The following is a 13,816-nucleotide window of genomic DNA, read 5'->3' as shown; positions in this document are numbered from 1 at the left end:
CCTGCTGTGAGAAAAAAACAATTTACTACACTTCGGAAATAAAATGCTACATTCTTATATGAACTTGAACGAACATTCTTTAAAACACTGTAAAGCCTGAGTACATACCAATAGAAAAACAACTTGTCCTCTTCCGCTCAACCCACCATCACAACCCCCCCCCCCCCTCTCGTAAACACCATGCTGCTGGTGGTGTGTCATTTCCACCAAAAGCCCACTTGATGGGCAAATAAAAATTGCAGCCTTGTAGTGCGATCACCCTGCTGTGAGATAACAACGATTTACCACACTTTGGAAATAAAATGCTACATTCTTATATGAACTTGAACGAACATTCTTTAAAACAGTGTAAAGCCTGAGTACATACCAATAGAAGAACATCTTGTCTTCTTCCGCTCGCAGCCCCCCCCCTCTCGTAAACAACATGCTGCTAGTGGTGTGTCATTTCCACCAAAAGCCCACCTGATGGGCAAATAAAAATTGCAGCCTTGTAGTGCGATCACCCTGCTGTGAGAAAACAAAGATTTACTACACTTTGGATATAAAATGCTACATTCTTATATGAACTTGAAAAAACATTCTTTCAAACACTATAAAGCCTGAGTACATACCAATAGAAGAACAACTTGTCCTCTCCTGCTCGCCCCCCCATCCCACCCCCCTCTCGTGGACAACATGCTGCTGGTGGTGTGTCATTTCCACCAAAAGCCCACTTGATAGGCAAATAAAAATTGCAGCCTTGTAGTGCGATCACCCTGCTGTGAGAAAAAAAACGATTTACTACACTTTGGAAACAAAATGCTACATTCTTATATGAACTTGAACGAACATTCTTTAAAACACTGTAAAGCCTGAGTACATACCAATAGAAGAACAACTTGTCCTCTTCCGCTCGCACCCCCCCCCCCTCTCGTAAACAACATGCTGCTAGTGGTGTGTCATTTCCACCAAAAGCCCACTTGATGGGCAAATAAAAATTGCAGCCTTGTAGTGTGATCATGCTGCTGTGAGAAAACAAAGATTTACTACACTTTGGAAATAAAATGCTACATTCTTATATGAACTTGAAAGAACATTCTTTCAAACACTATAAAGCCTGAGTACATACCAATAGAAGAACAACTTGTCCTCTCCTGCTCACCCCCCCATCCCACCAACCTCTCGAGTACAACATGCTGCTGGTGGTCTGTCATTTCCACCAAAAGCCCACTTAATGGGCAAATAAAAATTGCAGTCTTGTAGTGCGATCACCCTGCTGTGAGAAAACAACGATTTACTACACTTTGGAAATAAAATACTACATTCTTATATGAACTTGAAAGAACATTCTTTCAAACACTATAAAGTCTGAGTACATACCAATAGAAGAACAACTTGTCCTCTCCTGCTCGCCCCCCCCATCCCACCCCCCTCTCGTGGACAACATGCTGCGGGTGGTGTGTCATTTCCACCAAAAGCCCACTTGATGGGTAAATAAAAATTGCAGCCTTGTAGTGCGATCACCCTGCTGTGAGAAAACAAAGATTTACTACACTTTGGAAATAAAATACTACATTCTTATATGAACTTGAAAGAACATTCTTTCAAACACTATAAAGCCTTAGTACATACCAATAGAAGAAGAACTTGTCCTCTAACGCTGGCCCCCCCCCCCCCCTCCTCCTCAACTCCCTCTCGTGAACAACATCCTGCTGGTGGTGTGTCATTTCCACCAAAAGCCCACTTGATGGGCAAATAAAAATTGCAGCCTTGTAGTGCGATCACCCTGCTGTGAGGAAACAAAGGTTTACTCCACTTTAGAAATAAAATGCTACATTCTTATATGAACTTGAACAGACATTCTTAAAAACACTATAAAGCCTGAGTACATACCAATAGAAAAACAACTTATCCTCTTCCGCTCGCCCACCCATCCCACACCCCCTCTCGTAGACAACATTCTGCCGGTGGTGTGTCATTTCCACCAAAAGCCCACTTGATGGGCAAATAAAAATTGCATCCTTGTAGTGCGATCACCCTGCTGTGAGGAAACAAAAACTTACTACACTTTAGAAATAAAATGCTACAATCTTATATCAACTTGAACGAACATTCATTAAAACACTATAAAGCCTGAGTACATACCTATAGAAGAACAACTTGTCCTCTAACGCTTGGCCCCCCCCCCTCCCCCCCCCACCGCACCACCCTCTCGTGAACAACATCCTGCAGGTGGTGTGTCATTTCCACCAAAAGCCCACTTGATGGGCAAATAAAAATTGCAGCCTTGTAGTGCGATCACCCTGCTGTGAGGAAACAAAGGTTTACTCCACTTTAGAAATAAAATGCTACATTCTTATATGAACTTGAACAGACATTCTTAAAAACACTATAAAGCCTGAGTACATACCAATAGAAAATCAACTTATCCTCTTCCGCTCGCCCACCCATCCCACACCCCCTCTCGTAGACAACATGCTGCTGGTGGTGTGTCATTTCCACCAAAAGCCCACTTGATGGGCAAATAAAAATTGCAGCCTTGTAGTGCGATCACCCTGCTGTGAGATAACAACGATTTACTACACTTTGGAAATAAAATGCTACATTCTTATATGAACTTGAAAGAACATTCTTTCAAACACTATAAAGCATGAGTACATACCAATAGAAGAACAACTTGTCCTCTTCCGCTCGCACCCATCCCCCCCCACCCCCCCACCCCTCTCGCAAACTACATGCTGCTGGTGGTGTGTCATTTCCACCAAAAACCCACTTGATGGGCAAATAAAAATTGCAGCCTTGTAGTGTGATCACCCTGCTGTGAGAAAATAAAGATTTACTACACTTTGGAAATAAAATGCTACATTCTTATATGAACTTGAAAGAACATTCTTTTAAACACTATAAAGCCTGAGTATATACCAATAGAAGAACAACTTGTCCTCTCCTGCTCGCCCCCCCATCCCACCCCCCTCTCGTGGACAACATGCTGCTGGTGGTGTGTCATTTCCACCAAAAGTCCACTTGATGGGCAGATAAAAACTGCAGCCTTGTAGTGCGATCACCCTGCTGTGAGAAAACAACGATTTACTACACTTCGGAAATAAAATGCTACATTCTTATATGAACTTGAACGAACATTCTTTAAAACACTGTAAAGCCTAAGTATATACCAATAGAAGAACAACTTGTACTCTTCCGCTCACCCCCACATCCCAACCCCCCCCCCCCCCTCTCGTAAACAACATGCTACTGGTGGTGTGTCATTTCCACCAAAAGCCCACTTGATAGGCAAATAAAAATTGCAGCCGTGTAGTGCGATCGCCCTGCTGTGAGAAAAAAAACGATTTACTACACTTTGGAAATAAAATGCTACATTCTTATATGAACTTGAACGAACATTCTTTAAAACACTGTAAAGCCTGAGTACATACCAATAGAAGAACAACTTGTCCTCTTCCGCTCGCAACCCCCCCCCTCCACCCCCCCCCCCCCCCTCTCGCAAACTACATGCTGGTGGTGGTGTGTCATTTCCACCAAAAACCCACTTGATGGGCAAATAAAAATTGCAGCCTTGTAGTGCGATCACCCTGCTGTGAGAAAATAATGATTTACTACACTTTGAAAATAAAATGCTACATCCCTATATGAACTTGAAAGAACATTCTTTCAAACACTATAAAGTCTGAGTGCATACCAATAGAAGAACAACTTGTCCTCTCCTGCTCGCCCCCCCATCCCACCCCCCTCTCGTGGACAACATGCTGCTGGTGGTGTGCCATTTGCACCAAAAGCCCACTTGATGTGCAAATAAAAATTACAGTCTTGTAGTGCGATCACCCTGCTGTGAGAAAACAACGATTTACTACACTTTGGAAATAAAATGCTACATTCCTATATGAACTTGAAAGAACATTCTTCCAAACACTATAAAGTCTGAGTGCATACAAATAGAAGAACAACCTCTCCTCTCCTGCTCGCCCCCACATCCCACCCACCTCTCGTGGACTACATGCTGCTGGTGGTGTGTCATTTCCACCAAAAGCCCACTTGATGGGCAAATAAAAATTGCAGCCTTGTAGTGCGATCACCCTGCTGTGAGGAAACAAAGATTTACTACACTTTAGAAATGAAATGCTACATTCTTATATGAACTTGAACGAACATTCATTAAAACACTATAAAGAATTAGTACATACCAATAGAAGAACAACTTGTCCTCTAACGCTCGCTTCCCCCCCCCCCCGTCCCCCCCCCCCCCCCCCCGGCCGCACCACCCTCTCGTGAACAACATCCTGCTGGTGGTGTGTCATTTCCACCAAAAGCCCACTTGATGGGCAAATAAAAATTGCAGCCTTGTAGTGCGATCACCCTGCAGTGAGAAAACAAAGATTTACTACACTTTGGAAATAAAATGCTACATTCTTATATGAACTTGAAAGAACATTCTTTCAAATACTATAAAGCATGAGTACATACCAATAGAAGAACAACTTGTTCACTCCTGCTCGCCCCCCCATCACACCCCCCTCTCGTGGACAACATGCTGCTGGTTGTGTGTCATTTTCACCAAAAGTCCACTTGATAAGCAAATAAAAATTGCAGCCCTGTAGTGCGATCACCCTGCTGTGAGAAAAAAACAATTTACTACACTTCGGAAATAAAATGCTACATTCTTATATGAACTTGAACGAACATTCTTTAAAACACTGTAAAGCCTGAGTACATACCAATAGAAGAACAACTTGTCCTCTCCTGCTCGCCCCCCCATCCCACCCCCCTCTCGTGGACAACATGCTGCTGGTGGTGTGTCATTTCCACCAAAAGTCCACTTGATGGGCAGATAAAAACTGCAGCCTTGTAGTGCGATCACCCTGCTGTGAGAAAACAACGATTTACTACACTTCGGAAATAAAATGCTACATTCTTATATGAACTTGAACGAACATTCTTTAAAACACTGTAAAGCCTAAGTATATACCAATAGAAGAACAACTTGTACTCTTCCGCTCACCCCCACATCCCAACCCCCCCCCCCCCCCCTCTCGTAAACAACATGCTACTGGTGGTGTGTCATTTCCACCAAAAGCCCACTTGATAGGCAAATAAAAATTGCAGCCGTGTAGTGCGATCGCCCTGCTGTGAGAAAAAAAACGATTTACTACACTTTGGAAATAAAATGCTACATTCTTATATGAACTTGAACGAACATTCTTTAAAACACTGTAAAGCCTGAGTACATACCAATAGAAGAACAACTTGTCCTCTTCCGCTCGCAACCCCCCCCCTCCACCCCCCCCCCCCCCCCCCCCTCTCGCAAACTACATGCTGGTGGTGGTGTGTCATTTCCACCAAAAACCCACTTGATGGGCAAATAAAAATTGCAGCCTTGTAGTGCGATCACCCTGCTGTGAGAAAATAATGATTTACTACACTTTGGAAATAAAATGCTACATCCCTATATGAACTTGAAAGAACATTCTTTCAAACACTATAAAGTCTGAGTGCATACCAATAGAAGAACAACTTGTCCTCTCCTGCTCGCCCCCCCATCCCACCCCCCTCTCGTGGACAACATGCTGCTGGTGGTGTGCCATTTGCACCAACAGCCCACTTGATGTGCAAATAAAAATTACAGTCTTGTAGTGCGATCACCCTGCTGTGAGAAAACAACGATTTACTACACTTTGGAAATAAAATGCTACATTCCTATATGAACTTGAAAGAACATTCTTCCAAACACTATAAAGTCTGAGTGCATACCAATAGAAGAACAACCTCTCCTCTCCTGCTCGCCCCCACATCCCACCCACCTCTCGTGGACTACATGCTGCTGGTGGTGTGTCATTTCCACCAAAAGCCCACTTGATGGGCAAATAAAAATTGCAGCCTTGTAGTGCGATCACCCTGCTGTGAGGAAACAAAGATTTACTACACTTTAGAAATAAAATGCTACATTCTTATATGAACTTGAACGAACATTCATTAAAACACTATAAAGAATTAGTACATACCAATAGAAGAACAACTTGTCCTCTAACGCTCGCTTCCCCCCCCCCCCCGTCCCCCCCCCCACCCCCGGCCGCACCACCCTCTCGTGAACAACATCCTGCTGGTGGTGTGTCATTTCCACCAAAAGCCCACTTGATGGGCAAATAAAAATTGCAGCCTTGTAGTGCGATCACCCTGCAGTGAGAAAACAAAGATTTACTACACTTTGGAAATAAAATGCTACATTCTTATATGAACTTGAAAGAACATTCTTTCAAATACTATAAAGCATGAGTACATACCAATAGAAGAACAACTTGTTCACTCCTGCTCGCCCCCCCATCACACCCCCCTCTCGTGGACAACATGCTGCTGGTTGTGTGTCATTTTCACCAAAAGTCCACTTGATAAGCAAATAAAAATTGCAGCCCTGTAGTGCGATCACCCTGCTGTGAGAAAAAAACAATTTACTACACTTCGGAAATAAAATGCTACATTCTTATATGAACTTGAACGAACATTCTTTAAAACACTGTAAAGCCTGAGTACATACCAATAGAAAAACAACTTGTCCTCTTCCGCTCAACCCACCATCACAACCCCCCCCCCCCCTCTCGTAAACACCATGCTGCTGGTGGTGTGTCATTTCCACCAAAAGCCCACTTGATGGGCAAATAAATATTGCAGCCTTGTAGTGCAATCACCCTGCTGTGAGAAAACAACGATTTACTACACTTTGGAAATAAAATGCTACATTCTTATATGAACTTGAATGAACTTTCTTTAAAACACTGTAAAGCCTGAGTACATACCAATAGAAGAACAACTTGTCCTCTTCCGCTCGCACCCCCCCCCCCCCCCACCCTCCCACCACCTCTCGCAAAACCACATGCTGCTGGTGGTGTGTCATTTCCACTAAAAACCCACTTGATGTGCAAATAAAAATTGCAGCCTTGTAGTGCGATAACAATGCTGTGACAAAATAAAGATTTACTACACTTTGGAAATAAAATGCTACATTCTTATATGAACTTGAAAGAACATTCTTTCAAACACTATAAAGCCTGAGTACATACCAATAGAAGAACAACTTGTTCTCTCCTGCTCGCCCCCCCATCCCACCCCCCTCTCGTGGACAACATGCTGCTGCTGATGTGTCATTTCCACCAGAAGCCCACTTGATGGGCAAATAAAAATTCCAGTCTTGCAGTGCGATCACCCTGCTGTGAGAAAACAATGATTTACTACACTTTGGAAATAAAATGCTACATTCTTATATGAACTTGAAAGAACATTCTTTCAAACACTATAAAGTCTGAGTGCATACCAATAGATGAACAACTTGTCCTCTCCTGCTCGCCCCCCCATCTCACCCCCCTCTCGTGGACAACATGCTGCTGGTGGTGTGTCATTTCCAACAAAAGCCCACTTGATGGGCAAATAAAAATTGCAGCCTTGTAGTGCGATCACCCTGCTGTGAGAAAACAAAGATTTACAACACTTTGGAAATAAAATACTACATTCTTATATGAACTTGAAAGAACATTCTTTCAAACACTATAAAGCCTGAGTACATACCAATAGAAGAACAACTTGTCCTCTTACGCTCGCCCCCCCCCCCCCCCTTCCACACCACCCTCTCATGAACAACATCCTGCTGGTGGTGTGTCATTTCCACCAAAAGCCCACTTGATGGGCAAATAAAAATTGCAGCCTTATAGTGCGATCACCCTGCTGTGAGGAAACAAAGATTTACTACACTTTAGAAATAAAATGCTACATTCTTATACGAACTTGAACGGACATTCTTAAAACAATATAAAGCCTGAGTACATACCAATAGAAAAACAACTTGTCCTCTTCCGCTCGCCCACCCATCCCACACCCCCTCTCGTAGGCAACATGCTGCTGGTGTTGTGTCATTTCCACCAAAAGCCCACTTGATGGGCAAATAAAAATTGCAGCCTTGTAGTGCGATCACCCTGCTGTGAGAAAACAACGATTTACTACACTTTGGAAATAAAATGCTACATTCTTATATGAACTTGAACGAACATTCTTTAAAACACTGTACAGACTGAGTACATACCGATAGAAGAACAACTTGTCCTCTTCCGCTCGCCCACCCATCCCCCCCCCCCCCTCTCATAAACAACATGCTGCAGGTGGTGTGTCATTTCCACCAAAAGTCCACTTGATGGGCAAATAAAAATTGCAGCCTTGTAGTGCGATACCCTGTTGTGAGAAAACAACGATTTACTACACTTCGGAAATAAAATGCTACATTCTTATATGAACTTGAAAGAACATTCTTTCAAACGCTATAAAGCCTGAGTACATACCAATAGAAGAACAACTTGTGCTCTCCTGCTCACCTCCCCATCCCACCCCCTCTCGTGGACAACATGCTGCTGGTGGTGTGTCATTTCCACCAAAAGCACACTTGATGGGCAAATAAAAATTCCAGTCTTGTAGTGTGATCACCCTGCTGTGAGAAAACAACGATTTACTACACTTTGGAAATAAAATGCTACATTCTTATATGAACTTGAAAGAACATTCTTTCAAATACTATAAAGCATGAGTACATACAAATAGAAGAACAACTTGTACAGTCCTGCTCGCCCCCCCATCCCACCCCCCTCTCGTGAACAACATGCTGCTGGTGGTGTGTCATTTCCACCAAAAGTCCACTTGATGGGCAAATAAAAATTGCAGCCTTGTAGTGCGATCACCCTGTTGTGAGAAAACAACGATTTACTACACTTCGGAAATAAAATGCTACATTCTTATATGAACTTGAACGAACATTCTTTAAAACACTGTAAAGCCTGAGTACATACCAATAGAAGAACAACTTGTCCTCTTTCGCTCACCCCCCCATCCCAACCCCCCCCCCCCCCCTCTCGTAAACAACATGCTGCTGGTGGTGTGTCATTTCCACTAAAAGCCCACTTGATGGGCAAATAAAAATTGCAGCCTTGTAGTGCGATCACCCTGCTGTGAGAAAACAACGATTTACTACACTTTGTAAATAAAATGCTACATTCTTATATGAACTTGAATGAACATTCTTTAAAACACTGTAAAGCCTGAGTACATACCAATAGAAGAACAACTTGTCCTCTTCAGCTCGCCCCCCCACCCCACCCCCGCCCCCCTCACGTAAACTACATGCTGCTGGTGGTGTGTCACTTCCACCAAAAGCCCACTTGATGGGCAAATGAAAATTGCAGCCTTGTAGTGCGATCACCCTGCTGTGAGAAAATAAAGATTTACTACACTTTGGAAATAAAATGCTACATTCTTATATGAACTTGAAAGAACATTCTTTCAAACACTATAAAGCCTGAGTACATACCAATAGAAGAACAACTTGTCCTCTCCTGCTCGCCCCCCCATCCCACCCCCCTCTCGTGGACAACATGCTGCTGATGGTGTGTCATTTCCATCAAAAGCCCACCTGATGGGCAAATAAAAATTGCAGCCTTGTAGTGCGATCATACTGCTGTGAGAAAACAAAGATTTACTACACTTTGGAAATAAAATGCTACATTCTTATATGAACTTGAAAGAACATTCTTTCAAACACTATAAAGCCTGAGTACATACCAATAGAAGAACAACTTGTCCTCTCCAGCTCGCCCCCCCATCCCACCCCCCTCTCGTGGACAACATGCTGCTGGTGGTGTGTCATATCCACCAAAAGCCCACTTGATGGGCAAAATAAATTGCAGCCTTGTAGTGCGATCACCCTGCTGTGAGAAAACAACGATTTACTACACTTTGGAAATAAAATGCTACATTCTTATATGAACTTGAACGAACATTCTTTAAAACACTGTAAAGACTGAGTACATACCAATAGAAGAACAACTTGTCCTCTTCCGCTCACCCCCCCATCCCAACCCCCCCCCCCCCCCCCTCTCGTAAACAACATGCTGCTGGTGGTGTGTCATTTCCACCAAAAGCCCACTTGATGGGCAAATAAAAATTGCAGCCTAGTAGTGCGATCACCCTGCTGTGAGAAAACAACGATTTACTACACTTTGGAAATAAAATGCTACATTCTTATATGAACTTGAACGAACATTCTTTAAAACACTGTAAAGCCTGAGTACATACCAATAGAAGAACAACTTGTCCCCTTCCGCTCGCCCCCCCCACCCCACCCCCGCCCCCCTCTCGTAAACTACATGCTGCTGGTGGTGTGTCACTTCCACCAAAAGCCCACTTGATGGGCAAATGAAAATTGCAGCCTTGAAGTGCGAACACCCTGCTGTGAGAAAATAAACATTTACTACACTTTGGAAATAAAATGCTACATTCTTATATGAACTTGAAAGAACATTCTTTCAAACACTATAAAGCCTGAGTACATACCAATAGAAGAACAACTTGTCCTCTCCTGCTCGCCCCCCCATCCCACCCCCCTCTCGTGGACAACATGCTGCTGGTGGTGCGTCATTTCCACCAAAAGCCCACTTGATGGGCAAAATAAATTGCAGCCTTGTAGTGCGATCACCCTGCTGTGAGAAAACAACGATTTACTACACTTTGGAAATAAAATGCTACATTCTTATATGAACTTGAACGAACATTCTTTAAAACACTGTAAAGACTGAGTACATACCAATAGTAGAACAACTTGTCCTCTTCCGCTCACCCCCCCATCCCAACCCCCCCCCCCCTCTCGTAAACAACATGCTGCTGGTGGTGTGTCATTTCCACCAAAAGCCCACTTGATGGGCAAATAAAAATTGCAGCCTTGTAGTGCGATCACCCTGCTGTGAGAAAACAACGATTTACTACACTTTGGAAATAAAATGCTACATTCTTATATGAACTTGAACGAACATTCTTTAAAACACTGTAAAGCCTGAGTACATACCAATAGAAGAACAACTTGTCCCCTTCCGCCCGCCCCCCCCACCCCACCCCCGCCCCCCTCTCGTAAACTACATGCTGCTGGTGGTGTGTCACTTCCACCAAAAGCCCACTTGATGGGCAAATGAAAATTGCAGCCTTGAAGTGCGAACACCCTGCTGTGAGAAAATAAACATTTACTACACTTTGGAAATAAAATGCTACATTCTTATATGAACTTGAAAGAACATTCTTTCAAACACTATAAAGCCTGAGTACATACCAATAGAAGAACAACTTGTCCTCTCCTGCTCGCCCCCCCATCCCACCCCCCTCTCGTGGACAACATGCTGCTGGTGGTGCGTCATTTCCACCAAAAGCCCACTTGATGGGCAAAATAAATTGCAGGCTTGTAGTGCGATCACCCTGCTGTGAGAAAACAACAATTTACTACACTTTGGAAATAAAATGCTACATTCTTATATGAACTTGAACGAACATTCTTTAAAACACTGTAAAGACTGAGTACATACCAATAGAAGAACAACTTGTCCTCTTCCGCTCGCCCCCCCATCCCACCCCCCCCCCCCCTCTCGTAAACAACATGCTGCTGGTGGTGTGTCATTTACAATAAAAGCCCACTAGATGGGCAAATAAAAATTGCAGCCTTGTAGTGCGATCACCCTGCTGTGAGAAAACAACGATTTACTACACTTTGGAAATAAAATGCTACATTCTTATATGATATTGAACGAACATTCTTTAAAACACTGTAAAGCCTGAGTACATACCAATAGAAGAAAACTTGTCCTCTCCTGCTCGCCCTCCCATCCCACCCCCCTCTCGTGGACAACATGCTGCAAAGGAGTGTCATTTCCACCAAAAGCCCACTTGATGGGCAAATAAAAATTGCAGCCTTGTAGTGCCATCACCCTGCTGTGAGAAAACAAAGATTTACTACACTTTGGAAATAAAATGCTACATTCTTATATGAACTTGAACGAACATTCTTTCAAACAGTATAAAGCTTGAGTACATACCAATAGGAAAACAACTTGTCCTCTCCTGCTCGCCCCCACATCCCACCCCCCTCTCGTGGACAACATGCTGCTGGTGGTGTGTCATTTCCTCCAAAAGCCCACTTGATAGGCAAATAAAAATTGCAGCCTTGTAGTGCGATCACCCTGCTGTGAGAAAACAACGATTTACTACACTTTGGAAATAAAATGCTACATTCTTATATGAACTTGAAAGAACATTCTTTCAAACACTATAAAGCCTGAGTACATACCAATAGAAGAACAACTTGTGCTCTCCTACTCGCCCCCCCATCCCACCCCCCTCTCGTGGACAACATGCTGCTGGTGGTGTGTCATTTCCACCAAAAGTCCACTTGATGGGCAAATAAAAATTGCAGCCTTGTAGTGCGATCACCCTGCTGTGAGAAAACAAAGATTTACTACACTTTGGAAATAAAATGCTACATTCTTATATCAACTTGAAAGAAAATTCTTTCAAACACTATAAAGCCTGAGTACATACCAATAGAAGAACAACTTGTCCTCTCCTGCTCGCCCCCCCCCCCTCCCGCCACCCTCTCGTGGACAACATGCTGCTGGTGGTGTGTCATTTCCACCAAAAGCCCACTTGATGGGCAAATAAAAATTGCAGCCTTGTAGTGCGATCACCCTGCTGTGAGAAAACAAAGATTTACTACACTTTGGAAATAAAATGCTACATTCTTATATGAACTTGAAAGAACATTCTTTCAAACACTATAAAGCCTGAGTACATACCAATAGAAGAACAACTTGTGCTCTCCTACTCGCTCCCCCATCCCACCCCCCTCTCGTGGACAACATGCTGCTGGTGGTGTGTCATTTCCACCAAAAGTCCACTTGATGGGCAAATAAAAATTGCAGCCTTGTAGTGCGATCACCCTGCTGTGAGAAAACAAAGATTTACTACACTTTGGAAATAAAATGCTACATTCTTATATGAACTTGAAAGAACCTTTTTTCAAACACTATAAAGACTGAGTACATACCAATAGAAGAACAACTTGTCCTCTCCTGCTCGAACCCCCATCCCACCCCCCTCTCGTGACAACATGCTGCTGGTGGTGTGTCATTTCCACCAAAAGCCCACTTGATGGGCAAATAAAAATTGCAGCCCTGTAGTGCGATCACCCTGCTGTGAGAAAACAAAGATTTACTACACTTTGGAAATAAAATGCTACATTCTTATATGAACTTGAAAGAACATTTTTTCAAACACTATAAAGCCTGAGTACATACCAATAGAAGAACAACTTGTCCTCTCCTGCTCGAACCCCCATGCCACCCCCCTCTCGTGACAACATGCTGCTAGTGGTGTGTCATTTCCACCAAAAGCCCACTTGATGGGCAAATAAAAATTGCAGCCCTGTAGTGCGATCACCCTGCTGTGAGAAAACAAAGATTTACAACACTTTGGAAATAAAATGCTACATTCTTATATGAACTTGAAAGAACATTTTTTCAAACACTATAAAGCCTGAGTACATACCAATAGAACAACAACTTGTCCTCTTCCGCTCACCCCCCCAACCCCTCCCCTCCCTCGCTCATAAACAACATGCTGCTGGTGGTGTGTCATTTCCTCCAAAAGCCCACTTGATAGGCAAATAAAAATTGCAGCCTTGTAGTGCGATCACCCTGCTGTGAGAAAACAACGATTTACTACACTTTGGAAATAAAATGCTACATTCTTATATGAACTTGAAAGAACATTCTTTCAAACACTATAAAGCCTGAGTACATACCAATAGAAGAACAACTTGTGCTCTCCTACTCGCCCCCCCATCCCACCCCCCTCTCGTGGACAACATGCTGCTGGTGGTGTGTCATTTCCACCAAAAGTCCACTTGATGGGCAAATAAAAATTGCAGCCTTGTAGTGCAATCACCCTGCTGTGAGAAAACAAAGATTTACTACACTTT

The sequence above is a fragment of the Schistocerca serialis genome, chromosome 12 (genome assembly GCF_023864345.2).
Source record: "Schistocerca serialis cubense isolate TAMUIC-IGC-003099 chromosome 12, iqSchSeri2.2, whole genome shotgun sequence".
Taxonomy (NCBI): domain Eukaryota; kingdom Metazoa; phylum Arthropoda; class Insecta; order Orthoptera; family Acrididae; genus Schistocerca; species Schistocerca serialis.
The sequence above is the reverse complement of the archived record's forward strand: the minus strand, read 5'-3'. Positions refer to the sequence as shown.